Here is a 13,449-nt window from a genome sequence, read left to right on the forward strand (position 1 = left end):
TAGGCAAATCATGAAATGAAAATCGCTTATTGTCACAAGTAGGCTTCAAATGAAGTTACTGTGAAAAGCCCCTAGTCGCCACATTCCAGTGCCTGTTCGGGGAGGCTGGTATGGGAATGGAACCGTGCTGCTGGCCTGCCTTGGGTCTGCTTTCCAAGCCAGCGATTTAGCCCTGTGCTAAACCAGCCGCTCGAATGGGAGCCCCCCGTTTGAGCTCCCTGTGGCCATCTAACCCACGAACTTTTCTGTCGCTGGCTATGGAAGCAGGAAGATGGCTTCCACAACCCAGGTCATCTACAAAGGGCCTGGAAACATGAGCCAGTAGATTGTATAAGGAGCTCGAGAATAATTTAAAGAAGAGGAACTCAGTGGTGGTCATTTCTGGATTATTCCTTGTGCCATGTGTGAGTGGGCACAGCAATAGAGAGAATGTGGGGCTGGAGAGGGCATGCCAGAGCTAGCACTGGAGAGGGCATTTCAAAGCTCGTTATGGTATTCATAGAATAGATCATACATCATAGAATCCTACAGTGCAGAAGGAGGCCATTTGGCCCATCGAGTCTGCATCGGCCCTTGGAAAGAGCACCCTAGTTAAGCCCACACCGCCACCCTATCCCCCTAACCCAATAACCCCACCTACCCTTTTTGGACAACAACGGCAATTTAGCGTGGCCAACCCACCTAACCTGCACATCTTTGGATTGTGGGAGGAAACCGGAGCACCCGGAGGAAACCCACGCAGACACGGGGAGAATGGGCAGACTCTGCACAGACAGTGACCCAAGCTGGGAATTGAACCTGGGACCATGGAGCTGTGAAGCAACAGTGCTAACCACTACGCTACCGTGCTGCCCATATGCAATGCAATGGCCAGTACGTTCAATATCAGTTTGTCTTCTGACTGTGACACTGGTCCATTTTGTGTCCCTTTCGTATCACGTGGATCCTTTTCCCTCCATTCAGTTTTCCATTTGATACATTAGAGTACACAATTTTTTTTTCCAATTAAGGGGCAATGTAACATGGCCAATCCATCTAACCTGCCCATATTTGGGTTGTAGGGGTGAAACCCACGCAGACATGGGGAGAATGTGCAAACTCCACACGGACACTGACCCAGGGCCGGGATTCGAACCCGGGTCCTCAGTGCCGCAGTCCCAGTGCTAACCACTGTGTCACATGCCACCCAGTGAGTGCTCAAACCTAATTGTTGGGCTTCCGTAACTGCTAATTCCATGGAGATCGTGACTTCTGAACCTTCTTTAGGTTTAAATTGTTTTCTGGTTACAGCCATTTTTGGATAACTTTGCTTCTTAAATCACACACTAGTCTGTCTCTAATGGTGTCGTTCAAGACATTTCCAAATTCACGGTATCCAGCTAATTGCTGCAAAATAACTATGAACTGATTGATTCACCTTCTTGTTGGTTCCTTTTTTGGAACCTGAACCTCTCGATGATGACCAAAGGTTTAGGTGAGAGGTAAGCCTGCAATTTCTCCACAATGTCATCATGGGTTTTCGAAGCGTGGTTTTTCTGGCTGCACCAGACTTCACAGGAGGTTAAATATCCCCCCCCCCCCCCCCCCCCGCCAACATTGTACTGGGGAAAGTTGGGACTACAATTTCTGCCACAATTTTATTCGCTTGGACAAAATAATCAAATCTTTCAGGACATGATCTACACCACTCACTGTTCTAACCATAAGGTCCAACGGCACAAAATTCTGTCATTTGTACAATGGAACAGGCTTGCGTAAGCCCGATATACCACAAAATTGTTCACACTATCTCGGTTCTTTTTTCAAACCCCTGAGTTCAGCCTGTTTCTTTCTGAGTTTTGGAAAACCCCAGCTCTAAACTATTGTTGCCGGTTACTTTCTACTCACAGAGCTCCCTGCACTGCTCAGGTCTTTCTGGGCAGAGCATGTGGCGAGCTTCTTTTCAATGTTGTTTCCTCTGAAATCTACATTTAAATTTTGGTTCTTTTGATGGCTGCTACCAATACTTGACACCGATCCGTCACCAGATTTGGTGTAGCGAAGCTTTTAGCTTCGTAACCCTTTTCCAATGTCTGCACAAGGGTCGATAATTTTTCTGTTTTATTTAGTTCTCCAGGAGTCTTCCAGCAAGGTTCTAACTCCTCATCGACAGTTTTCCTTTTGGTATTTTTTTATAAATTTAGTTTTCCAATTAAGGTGCAATTTAGCATGGCCGAGCCACCTACCCTGCATATCTTTGGGTTGTGGGGGTGAAACCCTTGCAGACATGGGGAGAATGTGCAAACAGCACACAGACAGTGACCCGGGGCCGGAATTGAACCCGGGTCCTCACCGCCATGAGGCAGCAGTGCTAACCACTGTGCCACCGTGCCGCCTCCATTTGGTATTTTTTGAAGGATAGGCTTGCAGACAATGAAGGTACAAACAAACAAGAACTTTATTTAAAGGTGTTTACCCTACAGCCCATTGGGCAGACTACCCGTTTGCCCGCACAAAGGACCAGTGACATCATCAACACGTCATGTGATCGGACTCTTGAAGTGACATTTTTCCAACTGGGAACAAACACGAATACACAACAACTACCTGCTGCCAAAAGGTTAACCTAATTAAATTACCGAAACTCAAACTGCAAGTCTTGTCAAGCCATGTCAGGAGGGACGTATTGACCTGGACAGGGATATGTGGGAAATGAAGACAGGAAAACTGGGCAAAGCAATATAGAGTTCTACTGTACGTTGACTGCACCAAAAGCTCCATTGTCACATTGGAAGAAAGGTAGAAATGTAAAATATAATCTAATCAAATTACTGCACTGCGTCAATTGGGTGAAAAAAGCGAGTACAGTCTTAATCGCCTGAGTTGCTCAGGTCTATTAAGTGAATCAGAGTAAGGCTGTTCTGAAGGTGAAAATTGGACTAATTCTTGGATCCATAAATGCAGGAGCAATTGGAGGAACAGATGCTTGATGTTGGAAAGTCAGATGATGTTTGGAGAGTGAAACAGCTCAAAACAATGAACCAGAAAATTGATTGTAAAAATGGTCCAGCTTCAGCCCCAATGCTGTCGTATCTTGAATTAGTACTTTAAGAACAGAAATGTATAAAAGGGCAAATAAATCTTCACCTCAGAAAGAATCGCAAAGACACATTTGAATTGTTTGAATTCGATTAGCACTGAGTAATAACTCCTTCCTGGGAGACACAATTTGCCTGAGTTCTGGCAGCCACCGAGAAAATAAATTATGGGCAGCTGGATGTCTGGCACAATGATATTTTGGAAATGTCTCCATGCCAAGACTCTAAACACTTGTGCGTTACATTTCTTTCACACAATGAACTCCTGTGAACGTAATTAACTGTGAGCGATGGAACTATGGTAGAAATGTGCTCAGTTTAAATTTCAAATCAAAGATGAAATGCAGGCATCAAAGATGGGAAGAACTGGGGACAGTATGTGTGGAAGAGGTCAAGGTCAAAATTCAAATAATCAATTGGATAGACACCTCAGAGAACCAGCACACAAAAGGCAAATGTGTTTATTGCCTCTCCCGTATTTACTCGTGGGAGTTAATGATGTGACTCCGAGGTTGAATTCTGATTGTTGAGAAGAGCAGAACTGTTGATTCCATGCACGGTGCGACAATCCTAAATTTAAACTTAGAAAAGGCTTTGCCCTGGAAATTGGACTGAGCTCTCAAATTGAGGAAACAATGCCCCGTGTGCAAATTTAATGAAGCTGACAGCAGGAGCCTGACAAATTGGTTTGCAGTCTCGTTCTTTACTATTAGTTAATATTAATTATTAGAGGTGTCGATGGACAATCCAGGTTACACTTTCACCCATTAGGTTCACCATCAGCATCTTCAAACAATGACTCAAAAGCTTGGAAAATAAGTGAGAGTAGTAGCATGCAGCACCACCACTACCTCAAAGCATTCTTGCAGCTTTCTGCTTCTAGCACAGTTTGATTATTAAGGGACCAGCTATCGAGCAGGCAGAAGAGGAAGGTCAGCTGCAACCAGGAAACGTCTGGTGTATTGGTGGCAGTGGGAGATGCCTGGGACCGTGGAGAGTTTGCCACTTTCTCCTCTTAGCTCCGAATAAACAGGAGACAAGCATATTTTAGAATTTTGGAGCCAAGTCACCTCTTGAAACATGACAAGGCATTGGGGGGGAGGTACATTAAATTGCAGTGATGGCTCACTGGGGAAGAACTAGAGGCAGCACGGTAGCATAGTGGTTAGTATTATGGCTTCCCAACACCAGGGTCCCAGGTTCTATTCCCTGCTGTGTCACTGTCTGTGCGGAGTCTGCACGTTCTCCCAGTGTCTGTGTGGGTTTTCTCCGGGTGCTCCGGTTTACTCCCGCACTCCAAAGATGTGCAGGTTAGGTGGATCGGCCATGATAAATTGCCCTTAGTGTCCAAAAAAAATGGTTAGGGGTGTTATTGGGTTAAGGGGATAGGGTTAAAGTGAGGGCTTAAGTGGGTTGGTGCAGACTCGATGGGCTGAATGGCCCCCTTCTACACTGTATGTTCTATGTTCTAACCGCACAGCTTATTTTCATTTTCACCACTTGGGTGTGGTTGGGTGAACGCTAGTTTATTCACGGTCAAACGAATCTGCCCTAAGGCAGTAAATATACACAAAGTATTATTCGGCTTGACCACCTTGCCGCTCCCAGTCCGGACCAGCCTTTATCCAAGATAATTAAGAGCCTCGGCTGGGCAGGTCTCCACCCACAAGTCCTATGGGAAGAGCAATTAGGGTATCCCCGTGAGGGTTATTACACCCCTACCCCCCCACCCCCAAGTTTGAAAGTTCCCCTTCAGTAACCATCTGAGGAAGCCTCTTCACCACTTTCCAAGTGGTTGTGCTTCTGCCAGCGGTGTGTTTGGGTCAGGGGGCGTGCAGCAATTCGTTGATTGCCTTTTCCAAGGGGAATGATGGATGGACACTGCCACGGGTTCAGTTCTGGCCATGGCATTGTCCGTGAGCATGGACACTTCGGTGCCCATCTCCAAGCCCGAATCGTCATCATCCTGACGGTCCGGACCTTGGACCACTGTGGGTTGTTCACCTTGACTACAGAGAGGTCCAATAGGTGGTGGAGGTACCAAAGGCCCTGGCATAGCTTCCTCCGAGGTGGGCTCTCTGCCTTTCATACTATAAGATATAGGAGCAGAATTAGGCCACTCAATCATGGCTGATACATTTCTCATCCCCATTCTCCTGCCTCCTCCCCATAACCCTTGATTCCCTTATTAATTAATAACCTATCTACCTCTGTCTTAAAGACGCTCAGTGATTTGCCCTCCACAGCCTTCTGCAGCAGAGTTCCACAGATTCTTCACCCTCTGGCTGAAGATATTCCTCCTCATCTCTGTTTTAAAGGATCGTCCCTTTAGTCTGAGATGGTGTCCTCTGGTTCTAGTTTTTCCTACAAGTGGAAACATCCTCTCCACGTCCATTCTATCCAGGCCTCACAATATCCTGTATGTTTCAATAAGGTTCCCCCCCTCATCCTTCTAAACTCCACTGAGTACAGACCCAGAGTCTTCAACCACTCCTTGTATGACAAATACTTAATTCTGGGGATCATCCTCGTGAATCTTCGCTTGGGTTCTAACCTTGTAAGTTACGGGCCCTGTTTTTTCCAATGTAATCCCTAGGAGGCGTCTCCGAAATTCCAGACATGTATATCATCCCCTGATTGGAAACTTCTCCCAGGCATCCTGTGGAGGCGATGTTTCTTCTGACTATCCAACTGTAATTCGACCTTTCCACCAAGGCTCGAGAAAGTCAGACTCAAGCAAGTTCAGAGGTGTCGGCCCATCAGCAGCTCTGCCGGTGCCGTTCCTGTCACGTTATGCCACACAGTCTGGTAATGAAAAAGGAACCTCCTCAGTCATGTATCCAGGGAGCCCGTGGTCTGATTCCGCATTCCACGCCTGAATGTTTGTACTACCCGCTCTGTCAAGCCATTTGAGTACGGCTGGTATGGGGCAGCCTGGACATGCCTTACCCCGCTGGCATGCACAAACACTAATAACTCCTCGCTCGTACTGGAACCCAGGACCCATTCAGCAGCCTCCATGAGCTGATACCAGCACCTCTAGTATCCCAAGGGGACCAAATGAGCACCATCATTTCTCAATTGTGGCTTTCAAGGTGGTGGGGGCCATGCAGTCCACATCTAGCCACTTAGAATGGGCGTCACCAAGAACTAAAAACACGGAACCCATAAAAGGTCCGGCGAAGACATCATGTAACTGTACCCAAGGGCACCCTGGCCATTCCCGGGCATGAAGCGAGGCCGATACAGGGAGTTTCTGCTACTTTTTACATGCCGGGCATCTTTTCACCACTCTCCCGATGTCAGCTCCTCGACAATATCTTCATCTTCAAAGCCCCTGGGTGCCCACCATGCAGGATCGCCCAAGTCGCAGGATGTCATCCACACTCAGCACCTGCTGCTTCCTGACATAGAGCTGCAAGGTTGCTGGGAGAGGGGCCCCTCTTATCCATCATGCAAAATAATATGGCCAGGTTTCCCCAGTGTGGGAACCTCTCCAAGTCGACGTGCGAATCTGAGCAGCTCGTAGAGTATCCATAAAATTTAGAGTCGCCACAACCTTGTCCACAACTGGAGGAGAGGGGGATTCACAGGCAGTGGGAGATGGCTGGGGGTGTCAGCGTGTGCTAGTTGGACCCCTGGGTGATGTTGAATATATCCATACACTGCTAGTAATAGAGCCTGGCGCTGAAATTGACTGGCACTATGCCCCTTGAAAAGACCCATCAGGGGCTTCAGGTTCATGATGACGATAAAATGCTGCCCATAGACATCTTGGTGAAATTTCTTCCTGGCATATATCATGGCCAAGCCTTCTTCCTCAATTTGGACGTAGCAGCGTTCCGGCCCATCGATGGACAGCACGCTCCGATGTCACATTGGGAGGCGTCACACATGAGGGTGAGCAGTCGGGAAGGATCTTAATGGGCCAGCAGCTGGGAGGAGAACAGCTGTCTCTTCATCCTGGCGTGCGCCTCCTCGTATGGAGCTCCCAAAGTCCACTTTTGGTTCCTCTTCAATAAGATGTGAAGAGGTGGCAGCAGGGATTCCAAATTCGGAATAAACTTCCTGTAATAACTTGCGAGTCACAACAACAATTTTAATTCTGTCATGTTTTGTGGAGTTGGGGCTCCCTTTATGGACCTTTCCCTCCACTGGGTGAAAGCCAACTTTGTCCACGCGGTAACCCAGGTACGTAACTGCCTTTGACTGAAAGATATATTTATCTCTCTTCAGAACGCCCGTTTGGGAGAATTGTCTGAGGACCTCATCCAGATTGCCTCAGTGCTCTTTCTTCATGGCCGGCGTAAAGAGAACCTCATTCAGATATACTGCCACTTTGGATTGCCCCTGGAGGGTGCCTTCCATCAATCTCTGACTCAAGCAGAAGAGACTCCAGAGGGAAGGCGAGAGTGCCCGTATAGCCCCTTTGGGTATTTATGGTCACGGACTTTCGAGTTGAGGTACCCAGCTCGAACTGAAGAGACGCATGGCTCCTATCTAGTTTTATGAACAAGTAGCCCCCAGCCAGTTTCATGCAAAAATCCTCCACATGCGACAATCAGTTTATAATCATCGCAGAGATAAACTGACTTATCCGGCTTCAACACTGGGACCACTGGTGTGGCGCACTCTGCAAATCACACTGGGCTTATGATGCCCAAACTCTCCAGGCACTGTAACCTTCGACAGGAAGGCATAGGGTCGTGATCTGAAGTATCTGGGCTGGGCCTCCAGGTTGTCATAAATGGGCGCCTTGGCTCCTTTGATTTTGCCTGGACCCTCCTGGAGTATCTCCGGATACTTCCCGAGGACCTCATATAGGTTTCCGGTGCACATCCGAAAACTCTGCTGCCAATCAAAGCAAAGTGTTTGCATCCAACGAAGGCCCAACAGATTGGGTCCCGGTCCCTGTTCCACTATTAACGGCAGCCTGCTGCCCATGGGTTACTAGGGTCACAGTGGTTCCAATAATGCACAATCGTTCCCCACTATATGTCGTCAACCTGGCCTTAGTAGTGCGCAGGTTAACTGGCAGGATTCCTGGGCAAAGCGGTGAAAGGTCTGTTGGCTGATGATGGGGACGGCAGCCCCTGGGTCTGTCTCCATTACTAAGGGGTGTCCATTTACCTGCAGGTTGACCTGAATCGGTGCCATGTTAGGGACCATGATGCAGTTGAACTGCATCATGTCATCCTCCTCAGATTGGCCACATGCAAGACTCTGTATCGAGGCGACCTCATCCTTTGTCCAGGGCGGGGGGTTCTTTGCTGATTCTGGCGGCCTTGGTTGCCGTGCGTTCTGTGACTGCAGGCTTGGCAATGTGACCGGTACTCACTGTCATCCTATGGAGAGGTGTCACGTTGGTCTGTGATGACCCTACACCATTGCATTACGTCGCGGTATTGTATCGTTGGTTGCTGTTTTTTGCAATCTGGTCATATGAGCACTTCCCTGAGAGGGCGCTGGATTCCAATCCAGGGGTCAAGCAACACCATGGACATTGTAGCCCATGGAAGCTTGGAGTTCCTAAACCCCCTTCTCTGCGTTCTCGCGGGATAGCATTAGTTCGATGGCTCTCTTCAAACCAGATTTAGACTCCAACAACAGCTTCCTCTGAGTGGCCATGTTATTAATCGCACTCACCACCCAGTCAATTAACATCTCCGCAAGGGATGGACCAGGCACATAATGCTCAACCAGCCTTCGGAGTCGAGTTAAAAAGTCTGAAACTGACACCACCGGAGCCTGCACAGCAGTAACGAATCGGTACCATTGCATAATCACTGGCTTTCTTTGGGTCATGATGGTTAGATACCAATGCCAACAATTCTGCAAAATATTTTGCCTCCGGAAGAGCCGGGTAGTTGAGGTTTTTAACGATGCCAAAGATCAGGGCTCTGCAGGCAGTCAGGAGGATTACTTTCTGTCAGACATCTCCACTGTTGCCGTTAGCCTGGAAAAAGGTACCTCATTCGTTCAGCTTACTGGGCCCAATCTTCCAGGCCTACATTGAAGGCCTCTAACTTCCCAAAGAGCGGAAGTTTTCGAACGTCCGTCCAACACAATGCTGCATGGCACTATCATGGAGCAGCTGGACCGTCCAAAATCAGAGTTCAAGTTTATTTTACCTCATTGCCAGTATAATGACCCAGGGGCCTGAGGAGTTGAGTGAATTAAATATTGGGGTTCCTGCCCAGCCTCTGAACTGGGGTCTGGTGTGGGATCGTACTATATGCTATTGATGGCTCCCTGGACCTGGGGCATCCCAGCAATGGCAGCAAATCCTGCAACCTTAGAATCATAGAATCCCTACAATGCATAAGAAGGCCATTTGGCCCATTGAGTCTGTACTGACCCTTTGAAAGGTCGCCTTGGACCCAATACCCTGCCCTATTCCTGCAACCCAACACAAAGGCGGAATTTAGCATCGCCAATCCACCTAACCTGTACATCTCTGGGCTGTGGGAAGAAACCGGAGCACCCGGAGGAAACCCACGCAGACATGGGGAGAACGTGCAGACTCCGCACAGTCAGTCACCCGAGGTCAGAATCAAACCCAGGTCTCTGGAGCTGTGAGGCATCATTGCTAACCACCGTGCCACTGTACCACCCCACCTTTGTGGGCCTGATCCAGGTCAAGGGTGATATAAAGTGCATGGGATTGTGGGTCGTATCCTGAGATCGACAGGAAAGCTGGTTAGCAGGCAGGAAGCAAAAAGTTGGAATAAATGGGTCTTTTTCTGATTGGCATGCTGTGTCCAATGGGGTACCGCAGGGATTGGTGCTGGGACCCCAACTGTTCACATTATATATTAATGATTTGGGGAGCATTTCCAAATCTACAGATGATACAAAGTTGGGTGGGAGGGTGAGCTGTGAGGAGGATGCAGAGATGCTTCAGTGGGATTTGGACAGGCTGAGTGAGTGGGCAAATGCATGGCAGATACAGTATAATGCGGATAAATATGAGGTTATCCACTTTGGTAGGAAAAATAAGAAGGCAGATTATTATTTGAATGGGTGTCACTGAAAGAGGTGGTTACTCAGCGAGACCTTGGTGTCCTCATGCATCAGCATGCAGGTAAAGCAGACATTAAAGAAGGCAAATGGTTGGCTTTCACAGTGAAAGAATTTGAGTATAGGAGTAGGAGTGTTTTACTGCCATTGTATAGGACATTGGTGAGGCCACACCTGGAGTATTGTGTGCAGTTTTGGTGTCCTTATCTGAGGAAGGATGTTCTTGCTATGGAGAAAGTGCAGCGAAGGTTTACCAGGCTGATTCCTGGGGTGGCGGGACTGTCATATGAGGAGAGACTAAGTCGGTTTGGATCATATTCATTGGAGTTTAGAAGAGTGAGAGGGGATCTCATAGAAACTTACAAAATTCTAATAGGATTAGACAGGGTAGATTCAGAAAGAATGTGCCTGATGGTGGGTGGAGTCCAGAACTAGGGGTCATAGTTTGAGAATAAGGGGTAAACCTTTTAGGACTGAGGTGAGGAGAAATTTCTTCACCCAGAGAGTGGTGAATCTGTGGAATTCACTACCACAGAAAGTAGTCGAGGCGAAAACATTGTGTCATTTCAAGGGGGAATTAGATATAGCTCTTGGGGGTCAGCACAGTGGCACAGTGGTTAGCACTGTTGCCTCACGGCACTGAGTAGGGAGGAGGATTAGCCACGCTAAATTGCCCCTTAATTGGGAAAAAACAAATGGATACTCTAAATTTATTTTTTAAAAGATGTAGCTCTCGGGGCAAAAATGATTAAGGGATATGGTGGGAAGGCGGGATCAGGGTATTGAACTTGATGATCAGCCATGATCATAATGAGTGGCAGAGCAGGGTCAGAGGGCCGAATGGCCTCCTCCTGCTTTTATTTTCCATGTCTGTTTCTATGTGTGAAATAGAAGCCTTGACAGACGGGCCATCCGTCACCTCCTGGATGAGCCTGTGTGCGGATGACTGTGATATGCCACACAGGAGCACTGTAGTGATCCTGTCGTGACCTGGATGCAGTGACATTCATGGCCACCGGGAGAGGGTGTCCTCCTCCTCCTCAGGGTGCCATGTCTGCGGCACAGGTGCTGCACTGTCTCTCTGTTGAGACGGGGTTTTCCGTGGCACATGGTGTCTGTCAGCTCATCGAATGATCAACGATGTCTGTACAACTTTGGGCATCACTGGCCTCCTCCTCTGGGTCTCTCCTCAGCCTGATGCGTGGCCGGATCTTCAGGGTATGTGTCAGGCCCCTGCACAAAGGGTTCTTTCTCCAGCCTGCATTGTTGCTGCGGCCTTCTATGGCGCCTCTCGGCTGCCACAAACATCATGAGGGCAGCGTCAGAGGGATCTCCTCCAGCAAACAAAATTTTAGTTGGAAGGAGTTCGAGAAGGGCTTCATTTAGGGCTTCCACCCTGGGAGCCTCAAATTCCCCAACCCTCCCCCATCCTTACCATCACTATCTTCTCTCAGAATGCCTCCCAGTGAGCTACTTGTGCTGGCAGACCACATCAGGAGCCCCAGACTCCAGCCCTCTGCCTGGGATATTAGGGGGACTGTGCTCCGTTGTCCTCCACTTATCCACACACTTACCCTTTGACTGCGAGAAGATTCGCAGTGCTAAAGTCCTGCTCTTTAGTGTTTGATTGTTGGCAGCTGCCTTTATGGTGCTGCCTCTATGCTGCTGACACTCAGGCACATTATCAGCCATTAAAGTTTGTTCGACATGCAATGCATTAATTATCCTCTGAGGCACGGCACGTGTGCCTGCTAGGTGGCACCTGAGAGTTGAAGAATGTGAAGTTCTATCACAACTAACAAGGCTAATCCCTCATTTGAAACAACCTTGAGCTGTGAAGCTGGAGGCTGCTCACAGTCAAAGGGAGTGAAATGGACTTTCAGGACAAAACCACAACAGGGCTCTGACCTGGAAGTGTTTGTTAAACAGACAGGTTGGAGCTGTAGTTGCCCCTGTTACGGGTCTCCACAATATTTAAAGATGGTTTGAAGGCCTCACAGATGAAAATTCCCTCACCGCCCCCCCCCCCCCCCCCACCCGGCACAGATCTAACCTCTGACCTGGAACGCTATAGCGTCCTGACCAAGCCCAACCCTCCTGGGGTTTTCCCTACTCTGCCCCCCGCCCCCCCCCCCCCCCACCCCGAGCACTGAGATAGCAACTTTGGTTCCCTTGAGCTGCCTGCTGAAAAATTAAAATAATTACTCACTTCCCCTCAGCAGCATTTGCGGCAGCTTCATTTTTTTGAAAAGGAGTACTAAACCACGCCCATCTGATTTCCCGCTGTGAGGTTGGGTAATTCCCAGGAGGCCGCTGCGTTCGTCTTCAATCTCGCTAATGAGATTGAAATGAATGCAAATGAGGGTTAATGATATTCTCGCCATGTTTGGGCGAGATCCAGAACTCGTTATCGGGGGTGAGTTGGGTGAATGGCAAAACGGTTCGCTCCCACCGCAAATCTCGATTTTACCCTCTCCCACTATTCATCCGGCTCGCCCGGATCTGCGCGGGGACAATGAGGTCACTGAATCGCGCGCATTAACTCGGTTTCTCTCTCCACAGACGCTGTCAGACCTGCTGTGTCTGTCCAGGGTTATCTGTTTATCAGATTTCCAGCAGCTGCCATATTTTGCTTTTATTCTTGCGATGCTGCGCTGCCCAAATGCGTGTCAACATCTGCCCTGTCCGATCACTGCCATCGGTGCCAAGACCACATGTGTTTTGTTTCTTGGTGTCAACATTTCACACCCATTTGTTCTCTGCGTGATGTGTACATGAAACGTATGAAATCCGGTGCAGGCTGCAGCCAGAGTTTGAAAGAGAAAAATAACAGGAAAAAGCAAGGTTGAAATGTCACATTAATTTCTGACCTGCTGCGTGGAGCTGCGGTGTATTTCCATGTCAACGAATGAATCGAGTGAGTCAAAGTTTGCATTGCCGATCTGAAAACCCCCGACAACGTTTACCTTGTTGCAACTGCAAAAGCACAGCTGTAATCCGGAGCACCTTCAACACGTGCTGTCCAGATTTCACTCTGCACACCCTGAGAGAGGTCATTAAACCTTTTTTGCAGCAATGAATCCCCACTGCTTTAGAAATTGTCCATATGGCTAAAAGGCTAAAAAAGAATTGCCAGCGGGAGATCAGCGCTGTTTGCTTTTGCGATGAAATTTACCATAAACCAGAGATTAAAGGAAGGCTCTCATCTAGTTTAGCAGGCCCTTTTTTCTGTGAGCTGCATTATCTAGGCTATTTTGTTGGGTAAGATGCATTGTACAAATGTCTCTTTGCTGTCAATGTAAAATTTACAGTTTGTTTATTCAGCAAAGATTGTAAAGTCTGATTCTGCAGC

Source organism: Scyliorhinus canicula, chromosome 15, assembly GCF_902713615.1.
Source record: "Scyliorhinus canicula chromosome 15, sScyCan1.1, whole genome shotgun sequence".
Lineage (NCBI taxonomy): Eukaryota > Metazoa > Chordata > Chondrichthyes > Carcharhiniformes > Scyliorhinidae > Scyliorhinus > Scyliorhinus canicula.